This window comes from Symphalangus syndactylus, chromosome 12 (assembly GCF_028878055.3).
Source record: "Symphalangus syndactylus isolate Jambi chromosome 12, NHGRI_mSymSyn1-v2.1_pri, whole genome shotgun sequence".
Taxonomy (NCBI): Eukaryota; Metazoa; Chordata; class Mammalia; order Primates; family Hylobatidae; genus Symphalangus; species Symphalangus syndactylus.
In genome coordinates this window covers 142,246,253-142,273,215 of record NC_072441.2, presented here as the reverse complement: position 1 = coordinate 142,273,215, position 26,963 = coordinate 142,246,253, and the positions used below count along the sequence as shown (strand labels likewise).

The 26,963-nt window shown below is 40.5% G+C and overlaps 1 protein-coding gene and 1 non-coding gene across 11 annotated transcripts in view; both read left to right on the top strand.

Moving 5' to 3' along the window:
• Nucleotides 1-26,963, top strand: part of ZMYM4 (zinc finger MYM-type containing 4) — a 153,844-nt gene that overhangs the window by 14,805 nt on the left and 112,076 nt on the right. For 3 of the 10 annotated variants that reach the window (XM_055254688.2, XM_055254679.2, XM_055254681.2), the window contains exon 2: nt 11,419-11,480. The exons of 4 other annotated variants lie outside the window; for them this stretch is intronic. The gene's annotated coding sequence lies outside the window, so the exon portion shown is untranslated. Of the gene's footprint in view, nt 1-794; nt 829-11,418; nt 11,481-20,317; nt 20,408-26,963 lie in introns of those variants that run through there. 3 more of the 10 variants (XM_055254680.2, XM_055254686.1, XM_055254676.2) reach the window with 3 other exon arrangements.
• LOC129469295 (small nucleolar RNA SNORA62/SNORA6 family) lies at nt 25,968-26,118 on the top strand. The gene has a single exon (XR_008652984.1). It is a non-coding gene; the product is annotated as a small nucleolar RNA SNORA62/SNORA6 family (small nucleolar RNA).

Genomic DNA, 26,963 nt, shown 5'->3' with positions numbered 1-26,963 from the left:
AGGTTTCACCATGTTAGCCAAGATGGTCTTGATCTCTTGACCTCGTGATCCACCCACCTCAGCCTCCCAAAGTGCTGGGATTACAGGCGTGAGCCACCACGCCTGGCCTTGAAGTGGTATCTTATTGTGACTTGGATTTGAATTTTTCCAGTGACTAATGATGCTGAACATTTTTTCATGTGTTTATTGGCCTTTTGTGTATGTTTTCTGGAGAAATGTTATTTAAGTCCTTTGTGCATTTTTTTAATTGGTTTGCTTGTCTTTTTGTTGTTGAGTTTTAGGAATTGTTTTTATATTCTAAATATTAAACTCTTATCACATAAATAATTTACAAATATTTTTTCCCATTCTGTAGATTGTCTTTTCACCCTCATGATAGTGGCCCTCATGCACAAAAGTTTTAAATTTTAGTGAAATCCAGTTTGTGTTTTTCTTTTGTAGCTTGTGCTTTTGATATCATATTTAAGATGCTATTGCCAGATCTAAGTTCATGTAGATTTTTCCCTATGTTTTCTTCTAAGAGTTTTAGTGTTTAGGTCTTTAATTTAGGTCTTTAATCCATCTTGAGTTAATTTTTGTTTATGGTACAAAGTAAGTGTCCAATTTCAATCTTTTGTGTATGAATATCCAGTTTTCGTAACACCTTTTGTTGAAGAGCCTGTTCTTTCCCCACTGAGTGGTCCTGGGAACTTTGTTGAAAGTCAGTTGACCATCGTATCAGTCAGTTTGGGCTGTCGTAACACCGTATCATAGTCTGGGTGGCTTAAACAACAAATTTATTTCTTACATTTCAGGAGGCTGGGAAGTCCAAGATCAAAGTGCCCACAGGTAGGTTTTATTTTCAGGCCTTTTCTCTTGGCTTGTAGGTAGCTACTGCCTTGCTCTGTGCTCATGTGATTTCTTAGTGTGTGTGAGGTGAGAGAGAGTGTAAGCTTTCTGGTGTTTCTTCTTAGAAGGTCATTAACCACATCATGAGAGCTCCACTCTCACTACCTCATCTAGCTGATTACCTTTTAAAGTCCCCCTCTCCAAATATTATTACATGGGGGGGTTAAGGCTTCAACATATGAATCTGGGGGGGAGGGATACAAACATTCAGACCCTAACAACGACAAATGCGAGAGTTTATTTCTAGACTTTCAGTTCTGTTCTATTTGCCTATATGCCTGTTCTTGTGTCAGTACTACACTGTTTCGATTACTGTAGCTTTGTAGTAGGTTTGAAATTAGGAAGTAGGAGTCCTCAAGGTTTTTTTTTTCAAGATTGTTTTGGCTATTTGGGGTGTGTTGAAATTTCATGTGAAATTTAGGATGGTTTTTTCCTGTTTCTGAAAAAAGTTATTAGGATTTTGACAGGGATCAAAATTGAATATGTAAATCAATGGTAGTTACTGTCATCTTAACAATGTTAAGTCTTCTGGTCTGTGAACATGGGATGTCTTTCCATTTATTTTGGTCTTCTTTTATTTCTTTCAGCAATGTTTTGTATAGGTCTTTTAGTGTACAAGTCTTGTGCTTCCTTGGTTAAATTTTTCTCAAGTATCAATCAGTATAATCTACCATATTAGTAGAATGAAGGAAAAAAAGAACTCACTACAGTCTGTCCTTTGTATCGGTGAGTTCCACATCTGCAGATTCAACCAACTGCAGATCAAAAATATTTGGAAAAAAAATAAAAGGTAATACAAATTTATTCCTTAATCAAGGACCAGACGAAAAAAATACAAAATTTAAAAATAGAGTATAACAACTGTTTGCCTAGTATTTGCATTGTATTAGGTGTTTTAAGTAATCTAGAGATGATTTAAGTTGTATAGGAGGATATGTGTGGGTTATATGCAAATACTATATATAACGGACTTGAGCATTCAAGGATTTTGGTATCTTTGGGGGTCCAGGGTCCAGTCCCCCACAGATACTGAGGAATAACTACATCATCTCAGTTGATGCAGAGAAAGCATTAAAGAAAAGCTAACATCCTTTCCTTTGTAAAAGCACTTTAATAAACTAGGAAAAGAGGGGAGTTTCCTCAACATGATAAAGGCTACCCATGAAAAATCATTGCTTACATCATATTCAGTGGTGAAAGACTGAGAGATTTTATCCTCACATCAGGAACAAGATGAGGATGCCTTCTTTCACCATGTCTATTCAGTGTAGTATTAGAAGTTCTAGCCAGAAGTTAAGCAAGAAAAAGGAAATAAAAAGCATTCAAATTGGAAAGGAAGAAGTAAAACTATCTCTATTTAAAGATGACATGATCTTATACGTAGAATACCCTTAAAGTTACGCCAGAAACAAAACTGTGCAAGTTAGTAAGAAATTCAGCAAAGTTGCAGGATACAGCATCAACACACAAAAATCAGTTGTATTTATATACACTCTAAATGAACAATCCCAAAAAGAAATTTTAAGAAAACAATTTCATTTACATTAGAGTCAGGAAGAAAAAAATACTGAAACACCTGTGTCCCTTTGACTTAACTCCAATAGTCCTTGAAAGATTCCTCCCTGTCCGCCAAAAAAATAGAACCAGGCTCATCTGTACATATACTACTTCAGACCTGGAATTAACCTGTTTTGCAAGAAGCCTCAGTACCTTTCAGTGGAAAATGGTATCTGGAGACCACAGCCTGAACTCAGACAAGCTTTTTGAAGTTAGAATCTTTATGAGATGGTATAAGTTGCTTATTTCCCATTCACTCCTGAGCCTGCCTACCTCTGTCTGCCAATTTTTTTTTTTTTTTTAAGAGACAGGATCTTACTTTGTTGCCCAGGTTGGAATGCAGTGGCATGATCACGGCTCACTGAAGGCTTGACCTTCTGGGCTCAAGCGATCCTCCCACCTCACCCACCTGAGCAGCTAGGACCACAGACAATACCCCCGTGCCTGGCTATTTAAATAATTTTTTTTTTTTTTTTTGGTAGAGACAGGGTCTCCATATGTTGTCCAGGCTGGTCTTAAACTCCTGGGCTCAAGCAGTCCTCCACCTCTGCCTCCCAAAGATTATAGGTGTGAACCACCCTGCCTGGCCCTAGCTTATCTTTCTGTTTTGGCACTGAAATTCTTCTCTTTAAGAACACTGAAATGATCTAATAATCACCAAATCTAATGGATGCTTTTCAGAGATTATTTTATTTGACTTTTCTTAGATCTTTATTTGACCTTTCTTAGTTCTGTTGCCCTTCCTTCCTCGACTTTTTCCTTGTTTTATGATATGGCATTCTCATGGTTCTTCTCTCGAATTGCTCTTTTTGCTGCTCAATAAGTGTTATTCCCTCAGCTTGTATTTTCTTGGGCAATCTCTTGTACAGCAGTGGTTTTACTTAATTTTTTTTTTACTTAATATTTTTTAATGTCTTCTTTTATTTCTTTCAGCAATGTTTTGTATAGGTCTTTTAGTGTACAAGTCTTGTGCTTGTACCAAAGAGATGGGGTCTTGCTATATTGCCCAGCCTGGCCTTGAACTCCTGGCCTCAAGTGATCCTCCTTCGTTGGCCTCCCAAAGTGCTGGGATTACAGGCATCAGCCACTGGCTCATAGTAGTAGTTTTAGTATCTACCCATTAAGTACATTATGTGATTTCCATTTTACTTCTTTGCTTCTGTTTTTGTCTTTAAAACTAAAAATCTTGTGTTTTTGCTGTCACACAAATACTGCAAATTCACTATGTCTACAACTGAACTCCTGCTTCCTTCTTCCCTGCCAATTACTTACACACCTAGTGCTCTCCCCTTCTCAACTTGTTATTTTTCATATTTTTTAATTTTTATTTTATTTTATTTTTGGGGGGACAGAGTCTCGCTCTGTCACCCAGGCTGGAGTGCAGTGATGCGATCTCGGCTCACTGCAACCTCCATCTCCCGGGTTCAAGCAATTCTCCTGCCTCAGCCTCCCATGTAGCTGGGATTACAGGCATGCGCCACCACGCCTGGCTAATTTTTCTATTTTTAGTAAAGACGGGGTTTCATCATGTTGGTCAGGCTGGTCTCAAACTCCTGACCTCGTGTTCTGCCCGCCTTGGCCTCCCAAAATGCTGGTATTACAGACATGAGCCACCACTCCCGGCCTATTTTTATTTTTATTTTAGAGACAGTCTTCCTATGTTGCCCAGGATGGAATGCAGTGGCAAGATCATAGCCCAGTCTGTTATTCTTCACATATTATCTCTATTAGTTACTGGCTTCTAGTCACCCAAGTTAGAAACCTGTGAGTCATCTTTTGTTTCTTCCCTTTCCCTTACTATTTAGTTTAAATTGCTAAATCTTGTTGATACTACTTCAGGGATGATTTTAAAAACATTTTTGATTTTCTGCTGCCACCACCTTAGTTCTGGCACTCATTTTGCATGTTTTGTCTTTTGACTTTCCTTGCTTTTACAACTCTTCTTTTCGCACTCCTTTCTTTACTGTTTCCTCTACCCCATTCATTTTTACACATTGGAGACAGATTTTTCTTCTACAATGAAAACGTGTTTATCTCTGAGGTAACAAGTTGGCTCCTTTATTATTCCAGTTCTCTAAGGTGGTTACTGGTCAGAGTTTTTTCCTGTGGCGAAAGGCAGCGTGCCTTACAGCTCTGACTCCTATCAGAAATTTACTTTTTCTTTGTGGGAGAGTTTATTTCTGAATGTCTTTGCTACTATCATGCTAGCTTTGGTAGAGGCCCTGCTCGTGCCCCCAGCCTCTGTGGCGACAGAATCTTTGCCTAATTCCACCCAGCACAGCTGAGACCAGGCTGTGATTATTTTAAAACAGACTTTATTAAAACTTAGTATAATAGGGAATTGCAGAACAAATATGTATGTATTTATGTATGTATTATGTGTGGCTGATCTAGGAGAAATAGGCAGCATCTACTTGCTGAGCTTTCAGTTGTCTCATGGTGAGCAGAGGGCATCTTTTCTTTGAAACTTGGAAGCAGGTTGAAATCTGGGGGAAATAACTTATTTTTTTCCCCTTTCTTCCAAAGACCTTATTTCATGACCTATAATTTGTGTCCTGGCTGACTAACATTGGGAATATCAGTTCACTTTAGGAGATTCAGTCTCCTTCTTGATCAGATTTATTGTTACTCTGTCTCTAGTAGAACAAATAGAACATTAGTATAGGAGAGATTCATTCATTGAACAAATATTTAGGACATGTCAGACATGGTTCCAAGTGCTGGACAAAGAATAATAAGGAAGTTAAGGTTTGTGCTAGTGGTGGGAGTGAGATAGAAAATAAAAAAGAAATAGAGAAAATAATTTTAGGTAGTGAAGAAAACAGGAGAGCATAAGCTAATATGATCGTGATTGCGGTAGGAAGAATAGATAATTCTCTGAGCATGTTGGTTTTTGTGTATGATCTAAAGAGTATGATCTCTTAAAAAGATTCTTTTGGCTCCTGTGTATGAGATGAACTTCAGGGAGCAAGATGGGAAACAGAGGGTCAGTTAGGAAGCTATTGGTATAATTCAGGTATGAAAGTAATCATTGGAGTAGGGTGTAGGTGATGAGAATTGGTTGGGATGTATTTTGGAGGTACAGTCAATAAGACTTGTTGATAAATGTAGCGAAACAAAGAAGACCACTAACCCCTAGGTAGCAGGGTTAGTGCTAGATAGTTGGTGGCACCATTAATTGAGATAGGAAAACTGGGGAAAGAATACACAGTGGTCGGGATGAAGGAGGAAGCTATTATTTCCTTACTTTAGATCACTCCACTGGTTTAAAAATTGGTGATTACTTAACACCTACAGTGTAGTCTGAATCAGGGGTTCTCAACGTTGACACTGTTGGCATTATGGACCAGGTAATTCTTTGTTGTGGGGTATTGTCTTGTGCACTGTGGAATATTCAGCCTCTTACTTAACCCACTATCAACTAAGATGTCAGTAGCACTGCCCCACTAGTTGTGGTAACTAAAAATATCTCTAGACATTACAAGTATCTTCTGGGGAACAAAATTGCCCCTGGTTGAATACCACTGGTCCAGATACTTTTACCATATATCCTAAAGACCTTTTTAGATTATTGTATTCTATGTACAATAGCTGCTTTTCATACCATTCACTTATATAAATTATGATAATATATCATAGTGATTGACTTGCCAGTTTTCTTTTTCTTTTCTTGGATCAATCACATAGAATTATCTGTATTTTCCTTTGTCACAGCCCTTATTTCTTTTACTCATATATCTTTTTGTAAACTGCCTCAAATTCATTGTGGAAAGAGTTAAATTTGAAAAACTATATATATGAAGAAATTAGGCCCAACAGATCAGAGAATATGATTAGTTAAGTATGTTCCATTATTAAATGGAAAGAACATTACTACATCTGCCAAGAAACAACATTTTCTAGTCCTGATTCTAAAGGTAATTTCAGATGTGATTCTTCACTGAGTAATGTCTTCAGTAATGTTTTCTTTTTAACAGAAAAATTCAGCCTGAATTTCTTGTCTATGGGTTTTTATATAAACATGTTTTCATTTTTTCTTGGGTAAAAAGGAGTAGGATTACTGGATCATATAAATACTGTATGTCTTCTTATGTTGTGTTTTGAGAGTTCTTTATATATTTTGGATACACATCCTTTATTAATGTTTTGAAAATATTTCCCCCAGTTGATGGCTTGTCTTCACTTTCTTTTTTTTGCAGAAATAGGGTGCCAGGTCTTGCTTCGTTGCCTAGGCTGGTCTCATATTTCTGGCCTGAAGCGACCCTCTCACATCAGCTTCAGGTGTGAGCCACCGCGCCCGGCCAAAAAAAAAGTCTATTTTTAAAAAACCTATAGGCAAATGTTTATAGTGATTTTATTCATAATCACCAAAAACTAGAAATGACATAAATATCTTTCAACTGATGAATAACCAAACTCAGTATATCCATACTGCCATATGGATAGAGCAGAAATTTTTTATTTTGATGAAGTCTGCTTTATTAATTTTTTTCTTTTATGGATTATGCTTTTTGTGTCATATCTAACTTCTGTGCCTTTTAGCATTTTATTTTTTTTCTGTCTCCAGATGTCTTTCTACCTGTTCTTCCTTCAAGAACCAGCTCTCTCTTTCTTTTCCCCTTTGTCTCCAGACGTAGCTACAGTTATTAGCAATAATAGTAGTGGTAGTGATTGTTACTTTTTTTTTTTTTTTTTTTGAGACAGAGTTTCACTCTTGTCACCCTGGCTGGAGTGCAATGGTGCGATCTCAGCTCACTGCAACCTATGCCTCCTGAGTTCGAGTGATTCTCCTGCCTCAGCCTCCCAAGTAACTGGGATTACAGGTGCCTGCCGCCGCACCTGTCTAGTTTTGGTATTTTTAGTAGATACAGGGTTTCACCATGTGTTGGCCAGGCTGGTCTTGAACTCCTGACCTCAGGTGATCCACTTGGCCTCCCAAAGTGCTGGGATTACAGGCGTGAGCCACTGTGCCCGGCCATGATTGTTACTATTTAGCAGGCCCTTTTTGCACCACATTCCCGCTTTGATACCATAGTATTTTTATTTGAGTCTTGCAAGTAAAGACTATTCTAAAGTTAGTTGGGAACTGAAGCCCAAGATAGAGATTGAGGCGAGTGAATATACACACAGACATTCAGATGCACAAATTTAATTTTCTAGAAATCAGCAGATAGATAGCAGCAGAAGACCTAAGAGAAAGCATATCTTGGTTTAGTCTTGTGTTTTTGTTTTAGTTTTAGACACAGGGTGTTGGTATGTTGCCCAGGCTGGAACACAGTAGCTATTCACAGGCGCGATCCCACTATTGATCAGCACGGGAGTTTTGAACTGCTCCATTTCTGACCTGAGCCAGTTCACTCCTCCTTAGGTAACCTGGTGGTCTCCTGCACTTGGGAGGTTGCCGTATTGATGTCTACCATTGTGCAGACACCCAATTGGCATAGCTAGCACACTATAGCCCAGAACTCCTGGGCTCAAGTGATCCTCCTGCCTCAGCCTCCCGAGTAGCTGGGGCTATAGGCATATGCCACGTCGTGCAGCGGTTTAGTTGGTTTTTTTGAGACAGAGTCTCACTCTGTTGCCGAGCATGGTGGCAGGCACAATGGCATGATCTCAGGCCGCTGCAACCTCCGCCTTCTGGATTCAAGCAATTCTCCTGCCTCCCCCTCCTGAATAGCTGGGATTTCAGGCACTTGCCACCATGCCCAGCTAATTTTTTTGTATTTTTGGTAGAGACGGGGTTTCACCATGTTAGCCAGGCTGACCTCTAACTCCTAACCTCAGGTGATCCACTTGTCTTGGCCTCCCAAAGTGCTGGGATTACAGGCGTGAGCCACCACGCCCTGCGGTTTAGTTGTTTTTGATTAATAATGTGCTTCAGAACCCCCAGGGGAGTTCCCCCATTTCCCCACCGCCTTCTCGCCTTTTCAATATGAAAATGCCCAAGCCCTATCTATTCTAGACCTTCTGAAATAGACCATGAGGAAGAAGGTGAGGTATTGTAGAGTAGGTACTGCTACCATAATAGAATTGTGTCTGTGATACCATTAACATTTTTTTTTTTTTTTTTTTTGAGACAGGTTCCTGCTCTGTCACCCAGGCTGGAGTATGGTGGCATGATCATGACTTTCTACAGCCTAACCCCCAGGCTCAAGCAACCCTCCCACCTCAGCCTCCTGAGTAGCTGGGACTATAGGCGCCTGCCACCGTGCTCAGCTAATTTTTTTTCTATTTTTTGTAGAGACAGGGTCTTCCTATGTTACTTAGGCTGGTCTCAAAGTCCTGGGCTCAAATGATCCTCCTGCCTCAGCCTCCCGAAGTGCTAGGACTACAGGTGCAAACTACCATACCGTGCCATTAACGTGGTTTTTGTTCTTGTTTTTGAGACGGAGTCTTGCTCTGTCGCCAAGGCTGGAGTGCAGTGGCAGGATCTTGGCTCACTGCAACCTGTGCCTCCTGGGTTCAAGCAATTCTACTGCCTCCGCCTCCTGAGTAGCTGAGATTATAGGCAACGCACCACCACACCTGGCTAATATTTGTATTTTTAGTAGAGACTAGGGGTTTCGCCATGTTGGTCAGGCTGATGTTGAACTGACTTCAGGTGATCCACATGCCTCGGCCTCCCAAAGTACTAAGATTACAGGCGTGAGCCCCTGCGCCCGGCGGTTTTTTTTTTTTTTTTTGAATGGATTAAATGGAAATACAGATAGTATCTAATTCTGTTTCAGTAGGTTTCGATAGGTTAGCGCACATGAAATACCTAGCATATACTAGGTGGTAATTTCTCAAAGCCAAAGAGAAAGAGTAGAAGTCAAGGGCAGTGTCATGGGAGCCCTGGAGGTCAATGCTAGGAAGTAGGAATAAACATATTCTTTTTTAGCCTTCCATTCTGTGGAACACTTGAATTATTTAAGAATCAGGCCAGGCGCGGTGGCTCACACCTGTAATCCCAGCACTTTGGGAGGCCAAGGCGGGCAGATCACGAGGTCAGGAGATCGAGACCATCCTGGCTAATACAGTGAAACCCCGTCTCTACTAAAAATACAAAAAATTAGCTGGGCGTGGTGGCACGCACCTGCAGTCCCAGCTACTTGGGAGGCTGAGGCAGGAGAATTGCTTGAACCCAGGAGGCGGAGGTTGCAGTGAGCCAAGATTGCGCCACTGCATTCCAGCCTGGGTGACAGAGTGAGACACTGTCTCAAAGAAAAAAAAAAAAGGATTCAAAATATTTGTTCCAATTATTCTTTCATTCAGTCTTTTCTCTTGAAATTGACTGTGGCATATCTTAGTAACTTCCTTCTTTATATGATCTTTTCATAGAATGTGTGAAAACTCTGGGACTTGGAAAAAAATAGAGTGGTATATCATGTTCCTGAATGGAAAAACTCAATATTATAAAAATATGAGTTCCATAAAATTAATTAAAATTAATATTATTACATTAAGTATCCTAGTAGGGGTTTAAAAAATTATTCTATTTGATGATAGATGGGGCAGAATAATATGTGAAAGGCAAGACAATCTTGAATTAGAAGAATTATGAAGGCAGAGAGCAGTAGGGGAATATAGAACCTTGTTCTATAGTAGGGTCTTAAATATGATACTGGTATGGGAATGCTGAATTCTTACAAATAGATTCATATCTATATAACAGTAGAGTATATAGATCATGTTTGGATGGTCTACTGGCCATTTTGGGGAAAAAGTTAGATCTTTTTCTTATTCCAAATGCCAATACATATCCTATTTGGATTCAATATATGAATATAAGAAAATGAAACTTAATAAAGTACTGAAAGAAAATGTAGGTAAATATCTTGGGATGATACCCTTTCCAAGCGTAAACAAAAAAAATTAAAAGAATGAGATTTGACTACATTGAAAACATTGTCACATTTTGAAAAAGGTAAATGTCTTTGAAATATCAGAGAACTGACTTTTCAGAACAAGGTATTGAACAGATAAAAACAATAGATAACCACTTGAGTCATTTCAGATTCCACTGTGCTCCACATCCCTAATTTCTATTCCAGTCACCATTCATGCTTTCATTCAACAAGTGTTTGAGTGCCTATTATGCATGAGGAATCATTGTAGGTACAGAGGATACAGTAATGAATAAAATGGAGAAAATCTCTGCTCTATGGAGTTTACATTCCAGGGATGGGGTGGGAATAACTGCTAAACAAATAATTAATGTAGAACACTTTAAATAAAACATTTCTATAGAGGAAGATGACAATAGAGATGTAGTGTACTTTGGTGGAGAGGGTATTACAATTCTGAACAGTGGCAATTGAGCAAAGATCTGAAAGAAATGAGAAGTCATATGGGTATCTGATAGGAGGAACATTCCAGGTAGAAGGAACAGCAAGGGCAAAGATTATGTGGCAGGAGAGTGTTGTATATGTTTTGTGAACATCAAAGAGGCAGCATAGAGGCCGTAGCTGAACATGAGTGAGCAAGGTGGTGAATAACAGGAGATGAGATCAGGGGAATAACAGGTTATAGATAATGTAGGGCCTTTTAAGGTCAGATAATTTGTTGTGGGGGCTGTTGTGTACATTGTAGGACATTTAAGCATCCCTGGTTTCTATCTACTAGATTTCAACAGCACCCCCAAGTTTTGACAACCAAAACTGCCTCCAGACATTGCCAAATTTTCTAGATTTGGGGAGCGAAATTGCCTTGGTTAAGAACCACAGATCTGCTAAATGGGTACTTATTCCTTTGGGGAAGACTTGGAGGAAGATTTGTGGTATATACTTGCAGTAATGGTGCAGAGTCCTTCCTCAAGAGGACCCAGTCTGTCCTCAGTCAAGAGTCTCTGGCTGGGCCTGTGAATTGACTAGGTTTGGAAACTGGGAAAATGCCCATGACCTGCATTGTGATAACTCAAGTTGGGTTTTGGCCACCAGATTTAGACATTTTTTCTGTTATATAGATTAAACTGCCCATCTATTTCATTCCTAGGAACATCGTGATCAATTAGCCACTGCCAAAGATCCCTGCTGGCCAAAACATTCTGATTACCGGTATGTCCCTGCTGTCCTTATCTTTGGGGTTAAATAGTGCCATTTGGCCTCTGCTACTTTGGTATCCCATTATCCTTGGTGAAATCAAGGAGCCCATCTCAGTGTGGCATTTTCTGCAGTTATCCCTGACCTACAAAGGAGAACAGCCACAGGACTTTTCAAAGATATGAGTGTTCCCCTTACTAACAGAATGACCCCTGGGCCTTCTCAGGGAATGTAGTTGGGTGGTAGGTGTGCAGGTTGCAGAGGTTGAGTCCACTTCAGGATTCCCTGTTCCAGATAATGCCAGGGAAATCTACTGTCTCAGTCTTATTAAATGTAGACTATTGTTAAGTTTCAGTCAGCAACCAGAGAAGCCACTAGAGATACCTCCATCTACACAAGCTAACATATTCAATTCAGAATCTGTATTACGTGCACCTCATATCAGTAAATTCTAACCACCTTAGTGTAATATCCTGAGACTCTGTTTTCACATGTCCCCCAGATTTCTGCTTTTATATATTAGCAAAATCTTGGAATTTTTTGGCCTGTAAAGCTGTTTCCATTGTGTGTACCTGTCCCCCTACAACATGCTGAGATTTGACCCTAGTTATGGCTCTAGTGATGACTGGGTTAGCTGTGGTTGGTTTTGAGGAGAATGAACGTCCTCCTGTAGGGCATCTGTTGCACATAAGGATATCACATGATTTTCCAGCAAAAGAAGGGTATTCTTTTTAGATACAGAGGGCAAGTGGAAGTTTGAAATTGTCAGTTTCATTCTGATCCAACCAGATATTCCCATTTGAAGTTTCAAGGTCCCATTATTTCCCAGTAATTGTTCTAACCTTTTCTCTTTTTCTTTCTCTCTCTTTCTTTCTTTCTTTCTTTCTTTCTTTCTTTCTTTCTCTTTCTTTCTTTCTTTCTTTTCCTTCCTTCCTTCCTTCCTTCCTTCCTTCCTTCCTTCCTTCCTTCCTTTCTCCTTCCTTCCTTCCTTCCTTCCTTCTTTCTTTCTTTCTTCTTTCTTTCTTTTTTTTTTTTTTTTTTGATGGGAGTTTTGCCTTATTGCCCAGGCTGGAGCGCAGTGATGCCATCTTGGCTCACTGCAACCTCCACCTCCCGGGTTTAGGCGATTCTCCTGCCTCAGTCCCCTGAGTAGCTGAGATTACAGGTGTGAGCCACCACACCCTGCTAATGTTTGCATTTTTAGTAGAGACGGAGTTTCACCATGTTGGTCAGGCTGGTCTTGAACTCCTGACCTCAGGTGATCCACCTGCCCTGGCCTCCCAAAGTGCTGGGATTACAAGTGTGAGCCACTGCGCCCGGCCTCAGCCTGCTCTTACTTTTTTTTTTTTTTTTTTTTTTTGAGATGGAGTCTCGTTCTGTCTGCTCTTACTTTCACGCAATAAACTTGGCGAGACTGAATTCAACTAATTTTGTAATTCAGTTTGCACAATTAAATTTTGCATTTGATTTTCAGCAATATCAACCTGTGGTTATATAAGAATTAAGATTATTAATACAAAAATGAGCCAGGCATGGTGGCTTACACCTGAGTCTGAGATGGGAGGATGGTTTGAGCCTGGGAGGCAGAGGTTGCTGTGAGCCAAGGTTGCAATGAGCCAAGATCACACCACTGCACTCCAGCCTGGGTGCTTGTCACAGAAAAAAAAAAAGTGTATATGTGTGTGTGTGTGTATATATATATATTTAAGGTTATCTTGAAAGGTCTCTCTTTCTCTGACTGTGACTTGAGCTGACTTAATGGACCTGAACTTGTTATTTTCATCAGAAATGCACAAGAGCAGTTAGAGAATTCATCTCACATAACAGACTTTGTAGCCGTCATTACTGCTTTACTAGTTAAGTGCAACAGCCATTTGGGTTCCCAAGGTACTTGCTTTAGTTGGCATTTCATCATCACCAACCACAGGTGATAGCCTGTGATGCCGCTGCATATGTGGGATTATTACCAAACGAGTTCCTGCTTGAGCCCTATACTCAAGCGTAAGGACACAATGAAAACCAATTCCGAATCCCATCTTTGTGTGCCTGTCTCCTATGACCGCTGCCACTACCAGTCCTGTATCAGAGGACAGAAACCACACAGTAATTTGAATATGGGAAGTTTAACATAAAGAATTATTTACCATTAATGGGAAATTAACTCTAAGGCATAAAGAGAACGCTAAAGATACAGGATAACAGTAGAGAGAGTGGCCACTACCTCTAGGTATGAGGCAAATTAACAAGGATGGAATAAATCTGGATGATGGCCAGCCCACCAGCTTCAAGGCTGAGATTCAGATCTTGTTGGAGAAGATGTGGTCCACTGGATGCTGGAAACATTTGAGGTGGGGCGGGCTTTTGCTGGCAATTAAAAAATGCCCCTCTGGGGTACCAATAAAAGTCAGTAGGATGGTGAGTCCCTCATCTCTACGAAAAATAAAAATATTAGCTGGACATACTGGTGTGCACCTATGGTCCCAGCTACTTGGGAGGCTGAAGTGGAAGGATTGCTTGAGTCCAGGAGATCAAGGCTGCAGTGCACTCACTATGTTTGTACCACTGCACTCCAGCCTGGGCAACAGAGGATACTGTGTCTCAAAGTCACTAGGAAGCCCCTTGCTGAATCTGGCTAAGAAGCCAGCTTGGACACTGGCATAATTCTCTGGGAAGTCTGTCTCCCATAGGGGTGCTGCTGAAACTTGCAGGGTAGCTGCTCTCTGGAGTGCTGACAGAACTTGTCAGGAAACTAGTCATGCATGTGTACCTGTGCCACTGAGACTTGCTAGGGAGTTGGTCTCTGGGAGGGCCATTTGGAGTCCTACACACCTCCACTGGAGCAAGCCGGCTAGAGAACAGTGTAACAGGAAGAGAAGCCCCTTCCTTCTAGAGTATTCTTCCAGTGCCATCTACTGACAAAGGTTAACATTGTGCCAGCTGGCAAAGGAGAAAGTTTTACAGGATCCATCTTCATTACGTAAAGCAGGGCAGAGAAGAGTGGGTTTGGAGTTGAGAGGCAATCCATTTATAACTGGTGAGAACCCACATAGTTACATCGCCATACTCTTCTTTCCTTAGGGTAGACGCTTGTTTTCATATGGTGTCATTTTCCTTCTGCTGAAGGACTTTCCTTCAATACCTCTTGTAGTACTGGTCTGGTAGTGATGAATTCTCTGTTTCTGAACAGCTATTTATTTTGTCTTCAGTTTTGATAGTTTTTTTTTGTTTTTGTTTATTTTTAAGAAACAGAGTCTTGCCATGTTGCCCAGGCTGAACTCAAATTCTTGAGCTCAGGTGATCCTCCTGTCCCAGCCTCTTGAGTAGCTGGGATTACAGGTATGCACCACCACACCTGGTGTAGTTTTGAAAGATAGTTTTGCAGGATTTTGAATTCTAGGTTGACATTTTCCTTTACTTTCAGTACTTTAAAGATGTTGCTCCTATACCTTCTGGATTGCATTGTTACCAATGGAAGGTGTCCAGGTTCTTGGCGTCTTGAGCAAAGAATTGGACAAAACACACAAACAAAGCGGGAAAAGAATGAAGCAAAAAAAAAAGCAGAGATTATTGAAAATGAAAGCACACTTCACAGTGTGGGAGCCAGTTGGAGCATAGGGGCTCAAGGGTGCCATTACAGAATTTTCCGGGGTTTAAATCCTCTTTTGAGGTTTCCCATTGGTTACTTGGTGTACACCCTATGTAAATGAAGAAGTGGCCCCCAATGAGAGGCTAAAGTTAAGTTACAAAGGTTATACAGTATGCAAACCTCTGGCTGTGGAAAGCAACCAATCAGAGGCTAAAGTGAAGTTACAAAGTTACACTTCTGTGCAAACAAAGACTTGGCCAGGAATCAGTCTGATTAGTTGCCTGGTAAGTTGCAGAAAGCAACCAATCAAAGGCTAAAGTGAAGTTACAAAGTTACACTCTTATGCAAACGTCTGATTGGTTGCAGAAAGCAACCAATAGAGATTCTTTCTTTCTTTTTTTTTTTTTTTTTTTTGAGACAGAGTCTTGCTCTGTTGCCCAGGCTGGAATGCAATGGTGCCATCTCAGCTCACTGCAAGCCCCGCCCCCTGGGTTCATGCCATTCTCCTGCCTCAGCCTACCGAGTAGCTGGGACTACAGGTGCCTGTCACCACGCCCAGCTACTTTTTTTGTATTTTTAGTAGAGACTGGTTTTCACAGTGTTCGCCAGGATGGTCTCGATCTCCTGACCTCGTGATCCACCCGCCTTGGCCTCCCAAAGTGCTGGGATTACAGGCATGAGCCACCATGCCCGGCAACAGAGATTCTTTGAATTTTCCATCTGCCACATAGAAAAAGAGTGGGGTTAGCAAAGGGAGTAGCCTCCAGTCCTTCTGTTACTTAGGTGTGGAAATTTGGGGTTTTCCTTTTGATTTAGCTCTGGGAAGTCAGTGTGAATTGGCCTTAGATTCACTGCCTCCAGATTCTATTTTCCTGCCTCAGCATTGCTTCTATGAGTCTACTGTTATTATTTTTGTTCCTTTGGATGTAATACCATTTTCCCCCTAGCTGCATTTAAGAATTCTCTTATCGCTTTTTATCAGGAATTTGATTATGCCTTGGTATGGTTTATTTCAAACTTCTGCACAGGGTTTATTGAGCATTCTGATTCTGTGAGTATACAGTTTTCATAAAATTGGGAAGTTTTGGCCATTATATTTTCAAAATCTTTTTATCTTCTCCCTAGCATATTTATTGACTCCAGTTATATGTATATCACTTGATGTTGTTCCATAGCTCACTAATTTTCTTTAGCCTTTTTTCTCTTTTTATTTTGGACTGTTTCGTTTGCTGTGTGTTCTAATTCACCAATCTTCCGCAGTGTATAATTTTCTGTTAGTTCCATTCTGTGTAATTTTCATCTTAGACATTGGGTTTTTCATCTCTAAGTTCAGTTTGGGTACTTTTTATATATATCTGTGTGTCTCCTTCGTATGTTCATGCTTTCACCTCTACCTTCTTGAATACATGAAATATATTTATAATAGTTCTTTTAATGGTCTACTAGTTTTATCATTTGTATAATATCTGGATCTGTTTCTGTTGATTAACCTTTCTCATTATAAATTGGCTATTCTTGCTTCTTTGCATGCTTGGTAGCTTTTGATTGAATGCTAGACATTGTGGCTTCTACCTAGTTGGGTGCAGGACTTAAAAAAAAATTCCCTTAACTATTCTCAAGCTTTGTTCTGGGATACAGTAAAGTTACTAGAAACAGATATTTTTGGTACCCTGTATCCCTGCCTTAAAAAAATAAATAAATAAGATAAACAGATCTTTTTGAGGCTTACTTTTATCTTTGTTAGGTGGTGGCACCAGAATAGCTTCTTGGCAAAAGCTAATTTTATCCTACTGCTGACTTTTTATTATATTATTGAATATTTGATGCCCCATGTGATACCCTATGTGTTAGAAGGTCTTTTCCTTCTGGGCTGAGTGCGGTGGCTCACACCTGTAATCCCAACACTTTGGGAGGCCAAGGCGGGTGGATCACTTAAGGTCAGGAGTTCAAGACCAGCCTGCCCAATGTGGTGAAACCTCGTCTCTACTAAAAGTACAAAATTAGCCTGGCATGGTGGCGGGCGCCTGTAGTCCCAGCTAGTCAGGAGACTGAGGCAGGAGGATTGCTTGAACCTGGGAGGTGGAGGCTGCAGTGAGCCAAGATCGTGCCACTGCACTCCAGCCTGGGTGACAGAGTGAGAGGCTGTTTCCAAAAAAAAAAAAAGTCTTTTCTTTTCCTTCTGGTTGATGGGACATGAACTATTTCAGGCCCTGTATAAACTCTAGGAATTGTTCTGCCCACTTTTTTCTGGTGACTGTTTCACTGGCCTCCATGGTTTCTTCTCTTACTTGTACAGCTTGATACTTAGCTGAAGACTAGAGGAGAGTCCTCTGCAGATCTCTGGACTTCTCAGTGTATCTCTCTCCTTTTTAGTATTCTGGCCTCTTTGATGTCTGCTAACTCTGAACCCTGTTTCCTCAACTTCGGGAGATCGCCAGGCTCCATTTAGGTTCACTCTGTATACTATGTGGCCTGGAAACTCTCCGGACGATAAGCTGGGGCAATGATAGGACTCAACCTCATTTGTTTCTCTTCTCTCAGAGCTTACTGTTCTATTCTGCCTGTTCTCCAATGCCTGAAAAACTTACTTCATAATTTTGTCTGACCTTTTAGTTGTTTAAGGCAGGAAGGTAAATCCAATCTCTCTTACTTCATAATAGCCAAAAAGTTGAAATCCTGTTCCATTCATTTTTGTTGTCTGAGCTCAGTCTCTGGAACAAGGGTCAGCAAGCTGTAGCTCACAGGCCAAATTCTAGTTGGTAGCCTATTTTTGTATTATCCACAAGCTAAAAATTGCTCTTGCTTTTTTTTTTTTTTTTTTTGAGACAGGACCTTGCTATGTTACTCAGGCTGGGGTGCAGTGGCACCATCACAGCTCACTGTAGCCTTGACCCCTGGGCTCAGTAGATCCTCCTGCCTCAGCCTCTGCAGAAGCTGGGACTACAGGCCTGTGCCAGCGGACTGGCTAATTTGACTTTTTTTTTTTTTTTTGAGATGGAGTCTTGCTCTGTCGCGCAGGCTGGAGTGCAGTGGCGCAGTCTCAGCTCACTGCAAGCTCTGCCTCCTGGGTTCATGCCATTCTCCTGCCTCAGCCTCCCGAGTAGCTGGGACTACAGGCGCCTGCCACAATGCCCCGCTAATTTTTTGTATTTTTAGTAGAGACGGGGTTTCACCGTGTTAGCCAGGATGGTCTCGATCTGCTGACCTCGTGATCCGCCCTCCTTGGCCTCCCAAAGTGCTGGGATTACAGGTGTGAGCCACAGCGCCTGGCCTAATTTGACTATTTTTTGTAGAGGTGGGGTCTTACTATGTTGCTAAGTTGTTCTCAAATTCCTGGGCTTAAGTGATCCTCCAGCCTTGACCTCCTAAAGTGCTGGGATTACAGGTGTGAGCTACTGCACCCAGTCTGGCTTTTGCATTTTAAAGAGCTGTTTTTAAAAAGAGAGCCTGATGTGGTGGCTCATGCCTGTAATCTCAGCTACTCTGGAGGCTGGAGGTGGGAGGATTGCTTGAGGCCAGGAGTTTGAGACCAGCCTGAGCAAAACAGGGAAACACTGTCTCCAAAAAAAAAAAAAAAAAAAAAAAATTTGCCAGGGCACAGTGACCACACCTATATTTCTAGCTCCACCAGAGGTTGAGGTGGGAGGGTCACTTGAGTCTAGGAGTTCGAGTCCAGCCTGGGAAACCTTGTCGTTGCAAAAAAAAAAAAAAAACAAAAAAAAACCTTGTCTGCAAAAAAATGCAAAAATTAATTAGGTGCAGTGGTGATTGCCTGTAGTGCCAGCTACTCTGGAGGCTGAGGTGGGAGGATCAGTTGAACTTGGGAGGTCGAGGCTGCAGTGAGCTGTCATGGTACCACTACGCTCCAGCCTGGTGACAGAGGGATACCCTGTCTCCAAAAAAGAAAAAATTGCTTATAGTATTTCTTTATTTTTCTTGTAATGTCTGTAGATTTGTAGTGGTGTTCCCTCTTTCATTCCTGATATTGGCAATTTGTGTTTGTGTTTTTGTTTTTGTTTTGAGATGGAGTCACCCAGGCTGGAGTACAGTGGCACAATCTTGGCTCACTGCAACCTCCGCCTTCTTGGTTCAAGCGATTCTTCTGCCTCACCCTCCCAAGTAGCTGTGACTATAGGCACACACCATCACACCGATCTAATGTTTGTATTTTTAGTAGAGACAGGGCTTTGCCATGTTGGCCAGGCTGGTCTCAAACTCCTGACCTCAAGTGATCCATGCATGAGCCACGGCGCCCAGCCTATATTGATCTTTTGATAGAACTCATTTTTTGGTTTCACTGATTTTTATGCTGTTCTTTGTTTTCTATTTAATTTATTTTTGCTTTTATCATTATTTGATTGACTTTTGCTTTTATCTTTATTATTTCCTTCTTTCCACTTATTTTGGGTTTACTTTGCTTTCTCTTCCTAGCTTCTTGATTTGGCATACTTCTTTAAGTTAAATCGATAGCTTATGGTTTAAAACTATAGACATTTCTAAGCCCTGCTTTAAGTGCATCCCCAAACTCTTAGTAAGTTGTGTTTTTATATCATTCAGTTCAAAATATTTACTGAGTTTTCTCTGATTTATTTTTCTACTTGCATTACCATACAGTTTCTTTTTTTTTTTTTCTTTTTTTCTTTTTTTTTTTCTGAAACGGAGTCTCGCACTGTCTCTTGGGCTGGAGTGCAATGGCGTGATCTTGGCTCACTGCAACCTCCGCCTCCTGGGTTCATGCGATTCTCCTGCCTCAGCCTCCTGAGTAGCTGGGATTACAGGTGCACACCACCACACTCGGCTAATTTTTTGTATTTTTAGTAGAGATGGGGTTTCACTATGTTGGCCAGGCTGGTCTTGAACTCCTGACCTAGTGATCTGCCCGCCTTGGTCTCCCAAAATGCTGGGATTACAGGCGTGAGCCACCGCGCCCGGCCATAGTTTCTTTAGAAGTATGCTTAATTTCTGATTTTTGATATTGTAATTATCTTGTTTTTTAGTGATTTCAAATTTAATACCACTGAGGTCAGAGAATGTATTTTCTGTTATTTCAGTTATTTGATTTTTCTTTTCTTTTTTTTTTTCTTTGAGACAGTATCTGGCTCTGTTGTCCAGGCTGGGGTGCAATGGCTCGATCTTAACTTACTGCAACCTCTGCTTCCGGGGCTCAAATCATCCTCCCACCTCAGCCTCTTAAGAGTAGCTGTGACTATAGCATGTGCCACCATGCCTGGTTAATTTTTTTTTGTATTTTTTTTTTTTAGATATGGGGTTTCACCGTGTTTCCCAGGCTGGTCTCCAGCTTCTGGCCTCAAGCAATCTTCCCACCTTGGCCTTCCAAACTGATAGGATTACACGTGTGAGCCACCACTCCCAGCCTCAATTATTTGATTTTTATCGATGCTCTCTTTTTATGTTCCAGCATATAGTGTATCTTGGTGCCCCCACAAGTAAACTTTATTTATTTTATTATTATTTTTTGAGACAGAGTCTTGCTCTGTCCCCAGGCTGGAGTGCTGTGGTGCGATCTCGGCTCACTGCAACTTTTGACTCCCTGGTTCAAGCGATTCTCCTGCCTCAGCCTCCTAAGTAGCTGGTATTACAGGCATGCACTACTACGACCAGCTAATTTTTGTATTTTTAGTAGAGACGGGGTTTCACCATGTTGGCCAGGATGGTCTCGATCTCCTGACCTCGTGATCCGTCCGCCTTGGCCTCCCAAAGTGCTGGGATTACAGGCGTGAGCCACCGCACCCAGCCCACAAGTAAACTTTAAAAAGTGCATATACCACAGTTGTTAGGTGTAATGTTTCTATAAATATCACTTGGGTCAAGTTGGTTGGTAGGGCTGTAAAAATCTTCTGTGTCTTACTTATTTTTTTGTCTTTTTCTAACTGACAGAACTATAAATCTGCAGTCACAGTTGGAGATTTTACTTATCTCTCTAGTTCTGTTTTTGCTTCATGTATTTTGAAGTGGTATTGTTAGTTGCTTCACATATAGAGTTATGTCTTGTTGATGATCATATTTAGTGACTCTATTCTTTTTTCTTTCTTTTTTTTTTTAAGATTTTTTTTCTCAAGTGATCTCTCAGCCTCTCAAAGTGTTGGGATTACAGACTTGGGCCACCATGCTTGGCCGAGTGACTCTATTCTTGTCATGTTTTCTCTCTCTCTCTTTTTTTTTTTTTTTTTTTTTTTTTTAGAGACAGTGTCTTGCTGTCACCCAGGCTGGAGTGCAGTGGCGTAATCATAACTTACTGCAGCCTCGAACTCCTGGGCTCCAGCAGTCCTTCCATCTCAGCCTCCCAAGTAGTTGGAACTACAGGTACACACCACTGTGCCTAGCTGAGTTTTCTTATTTTTTGTAGAGATGGGGTCTTTCTTGCTTTGTTGCCCAGGCTGGTCTCCAACTCTAGGCCTCAAGTGATCCTCCTTCCTTTGCCTCCCAAAGTGTTGGGATTACAGGTGTGAGCCACTGTGCTGGGTGCATACTTTCTCTTTAGGCCTCCTATATCTGAGATTAATGTGGTTATATTTAATATCAGGTTTTTTTTATGCTTAGTGTTTGGGTTGACATGTGTTACCTTCCCCACCATTTGACTTTCAGTCTGTGTCTCTATGTGGGTTTTACCTTTTTCTGCAGTCCAATAGTTTGTAATTGTTGTGTTTATTCCTTTTAGACTTAATGTAGTAATTACATAGTTGGATTTAAGTCTTCTGTCTTCTTATTTGTGTCTTATTGATGCCATTTGTTCTTTATTCTTACCTTATTGTAGGTAGATTGCATTTTTTTCACTGTTCCATTTTGAGTATTTAGATGTATTCCTTTGTATTTAGAGGTTATTGTAAAGATTACAGCATGCATCTTTTAAGTTATTATCTTTAAAAATTATATCATTTATAGAACCTGTAGAATAGTATATTTCATTTATCTCTCTCCCTTCCTTTTTCTCCACCATATTTTAGGGCCTTGTCTTATGTTTTCCTTCTATGAATGCTTGTTTATTTTTTAAGTATCAGTAAGGTCTCATGAATTCTTTAATCAGTGTGTCATGATCCATTGTTACCAGTATTCATTTTGATAATCAAATTATCCCATATTCAGCCTGTGGGAGCTCCTCTAACCTATCTTCTTTTTGTTTTGTTTCATTTTATTTTTTAAAATATCCATTAGTTTTTTGGTCTTTACTTACTTTTTAACACAATAAGATGTTCCAGAGCGATCTTTTAAATTCTTTAATCACATTATGGCTCTACTTAAAATTTTTCAGTGGCTTTCCACTAACCATATGATAAAGTTCAAAATCATTCAAGGTTAGGCATATATGGTCCTGATTATATATTTAATTTTATGTCTTGTTTCTTTTACACCTATACTCCATTTCTTCTGTTGTGGACCTCCTCCACTAAAACTTTCTTACCTTTTCCTATAGCAAATGCTTTTTCATCCTTCTAATCTAATGGATGCCTTTTAAATTTATTTTATTTTTTTTATTTATTTTTATTTATTTTTTTTGGAGACGGAGTCTCGCTCTGTGCAGTGGCGCAATCTCGGCTCACTGCAAGCTCCGCCTCCCGGGTTCACACCATTCTCCTGCCTCAGCCTCCTGAGTAGCTGGGACTACAGGCGCCCGCCACTGCGCCCAGCTAATTTTTTGTATTTTTAGTAGAGACGGGGTTTCACCATGGTCTTGATCTCCTGACCTCGTGATCCGCCCGCCTCGGCCTCCCAAAGTGCTGGGATTACAGGCGTGAGCCACCGCTCCCGGCCACCTTTTAAATTTATAGACTAGGTTAAGTCACTGCTAAATAAATTTCATAGCATTTTCTTCTTCCCCATGATACCATTCATCTAACTATGTAATTGTTTGTGTAATATCTACATTTCCTGATAAACTATGAAAAGTACAGAAATGCTTCATTTTCAGATCTGTTTTAACATAGTTTTAATGCAGACCAGCACTGTTTGTACCTGATTTGTAGCAGGCAAATATGCAATAAATAACCATTGGCTAACTGACTGAACTGGGCATGTTAACTCTCTGAATGTCCTTGGGTGATTTCTTTTTCCTCATCTCTAAAATGAGAGATCTCTGTTCATACTAAATTATCTTTAAAATTACTTTCATCTTTTGAATTCTTAGTAGGATCATTTAGTAGGCATGATAGAGAGACTAACTGAATTTGAACATAAAAGTCCACATTAGAGTAAGGGGAGAAAACACTGGATTGGTAGTGAAAACTTGGTAGGTTTAGGTTTTAGTGCTGTGCAGTTTAGAAAGCTTTCAGGGTATGAATGCAGTGTAAAAACCCCTGTACCTTGGTACAGTGTCTGGCTGTGACATCACATGGGTAGCCTTGGACAAAGAGAATTCACTTAGAAGGTAAATGATGTTTTTTTGTGTATCTGCAAACACATGCAGTGCTTTAAAAAAATTTTAATTGTTTAAAAAAAATTTTAAATTATTTTTATTACTATTTTTTGAGACGAAGTCTCGCTCCCGTCCCCCCAGGCTGGAGTGCAGTGGTGCAATCTCGGCTCACTGCAACCTCCGCCTCCCGGTTTCAAGTGATTCACCTGCCTCAGCCTCCCAAGTAGCTGGGATTACAGGCGCCTGCCACCACACCCGGCTAATTTTTTAATTTTTTTGAGATGGAATCTCGATATCGCCCAGGCTGGAGTGCAGTGGCTCAATCTTGGCTCACTGCATCCTCCACCTGCTGGGTTCAAGCAATTATCCTGCCTCAGCCTCCTGAGTAGCTGGGACTGCAGGCATGTATCACCACACCTGGCTAATTTTTGTATTTTTAGTAGAAATGGGGTTTCACCATGTTGGCCAGGCTGGTCTTGTACTCCTGACCTCAAGTGATCCACCTACCTCAGCCTCCCAAAGTGCTGGGATTACAGGCATGAGCCACTGCACCTGACCATAGTACTTAATTTTAAGGTAGTTTATTCACTTAATAATATGTACAGAGTACACCTACTGTGTCCCACACAAATGAAATACAATGGTATATACAAACTGTCTATCCCATGCTAGGTGCTTGAGAAATAGGAGTTCATTCATTGAGAAATTTCAGACTTTTAGGCCCAATCTCTCATAATTTGGTTGTTGAGCTAGTCTAAAACCCTAGTCACCTGAACTAGTCTACTTTAGTATTCCGCTTGAAGTACTAGAATCAAAGTGAGTTTTCGTAGTTAAGAGTGGATGATAAGACGGGTGTGGTGGTTCACGCCTGTAATCCCAGCTCTTTGGGAGGCCAAGAGGGATGAAAGCACTTGAGCTCAGCAGTTCGAGACCATCCTGGGCAACATGGCGAAACCCTGTCTCTACCAAAAGTACAAAAATTAGCTGGGCATGGTGGCACATGCCTGTAGTCCCAGCTACTCAGGAGGCTGAGGTGGGAGGTTTGCTTGAACCTGGGGGGTGGGGGTTGCAGTGAGCCGAGATCATGCCACTGCTCTCCAGCCTGGGTGACAGAGTGAGACCCTGTCTCAGAAAACAAAACAAAGAAAGTGGATGATAAAAGGAAATTTTTTGCTTTTGGAAGATTCATGCAAAACAATAATACCAAATAATTGACATAGCAAGTTGAAAGATTAGAGCAGACAGCCTTGTTTGAAAGAGGAAAAGTGGTGTGAGTGACAGAAAATGGAAGACATGTTAGAATGGTATGTGAATTTGGGGAGAAATGGTGGATGGGTTTGAGAGAGGTTCTATAGCACAGATGCCTTCTTGACGAAATATGGATGCCAACCTCATTGAATCTGAGAAATGAAACAAGATGACTTAATTGTTGACATTTTATAACGTTAATTTTATAATTTGGTTCTACATGGTACAAGTTTGGGGATCTTTATGAAAATGAGTTATTTAAATAAACTTTATTCTTTGAATGCATTTTTGTAAATTTAGCTTATTTGATATAGACAGAAATGTTTTTCTTAAATTTTAAGAAAATTTGTGTTTGCATTACGTATTCAACAAATACATATTTGTCCTTTAAGTTGTGCTGAGCATTGCCTTAGATTTGTTCCTTAGACTTGTAAGGAAAGGATAAAATTGTTTTAGGTAATTGAGCAATAAAGAATTTAGTCAGAATAATTTGGTCTAATATTTGGCTTTGTACTGATCATTTATGTGTGTATAATGATTATATATTCTGAAAGGGGAGATTACACATGAGAAAAAGGTTACACATAGGTTATCCTGTCTCATCTGTCTCTTTAAAAACCTTGTAATTGTTTTGTTAGTAAATTTTTAGGGATGGATTGGAGAAGGCAGTTGTCTGCCTTTGTAATTACACTTTATATTTGAGATCTCAAAATACTTTATGGTGATTGCTTGAGCCTAGGAGCTTGAGGCTACAGTGAGCTATGATCGCACCACTGTAGTCCAGCCTGGCTGACAGAGTGAGACTCTGTCTTAAAAAAAAAAACACACACACAAAAACTCTACTTTAGAATATTCTGATTTATTTATTTTTCAAATAATTCTATGAGATAACTATATTTAAGGGACATCTTCTTAAAGAAACTTAAGTATTTTGTGGGTTTTCTTGTGTTGCTTTTTTTTTTTTTTTTTTGAGACAGAGTTTCACTCTTTTCGCCCAGGGTCTAGAGTGCAACGGCGCGATCTCGGCTCACTGCTACCTCCGCCTCCCAGGTTCAAGCATTTCTCCTGCCTCAGGCCTCCTCAGTAGCTGAGATTAAGGCACCCACCACCATGCCTGGCTAATGTTTGTAGCTTTTTTTAGTAGAGGCAGGGTTTCACCATGTTGGCCAGGCTGGTCTCGAATTCCTGACTTCCAGTGATCTACCTGCCTCGGCCTCCCAAAGTGTTGGGATTACAGGCGTGAGCCACCGCATCCAACCATTTTGTGGTTATCTTTGAATGTCTTACTTTTAGTATAAAGGCAGCATTGTTGTAGATGATTTGAAAGATTTAAAAAGGTATAAGCTCACAAGTGTAGGTAGTGTGCTACATGAGGGGCAAGTTTTTCATAATATCACAAGGGTCTCTGATCCAGTGAGTGGAGTTTGATAGTAATTCTTGATACAAGTGAAAATAAATAAATAAAAATAAATAAAAAGGTATACAGAAAAGATAAAAATCTCTTGCAGTTTTACTGCTCACTGTATTTATTTACAATTATACATAAATTTATCTTGCATACATATGTATTTTATTTTTTAAATGAATGTATGCTAAAATTCCTTTTTTCTTTTCTTTCCTTTTTTTTTTTTTTGAGATGGAGTTTTGCTCTTGTTGCCCAGGCTGGAGTGCAATGTCACAGTCTCAGCTCACTGCAACCTCTACCTCCCAGATTCAACTGATTCTCCTGCTTCAGCCTCCCGAGTAGCTGGAATTACAGGCATGCACCATCATGCACAGCTAATTTTGTATTTTTAGTAGAGACAAGGTTTTACCACGTTGGCCAGGTTGGTTTCGAGCTCCTGACCTCAGGTGATTTGTCTGCCTCGGCCTCCCAAAGTGCTAGGATTACAGGTGTGAGCCACCGCTTTCGGCCTCTTTTTTCTTTTTCTAATTCACACGAGTATGAAAATCTATAAAATTCCTTTTTTGACATTTGGTGCATAGTTGATTGAATTTTAAACACACACATAGATTCTTACAAGCACCATCACAAACAGGATATGCTTCTATCACCCCATTTTTGGGGTGCTTTCTTTTGTAGTCATAGCCTCTATTCACCCTTAGGCACTGGCTGCCACTGTAGTGTTATCTGTCGCTATAGTTTTGTGTTTTTGAAAATGTCGTAAGTGAGAAGGCCAGGCACTGTTGCTCACGCCTGTAATCCCAGCACTTTGGGAGACTGAGGTGGGCGGATCACCTGAGGTCAGGAGTTTGAGACCAGCCTGGGCAACATGGTGAAACCCCGTCTCTA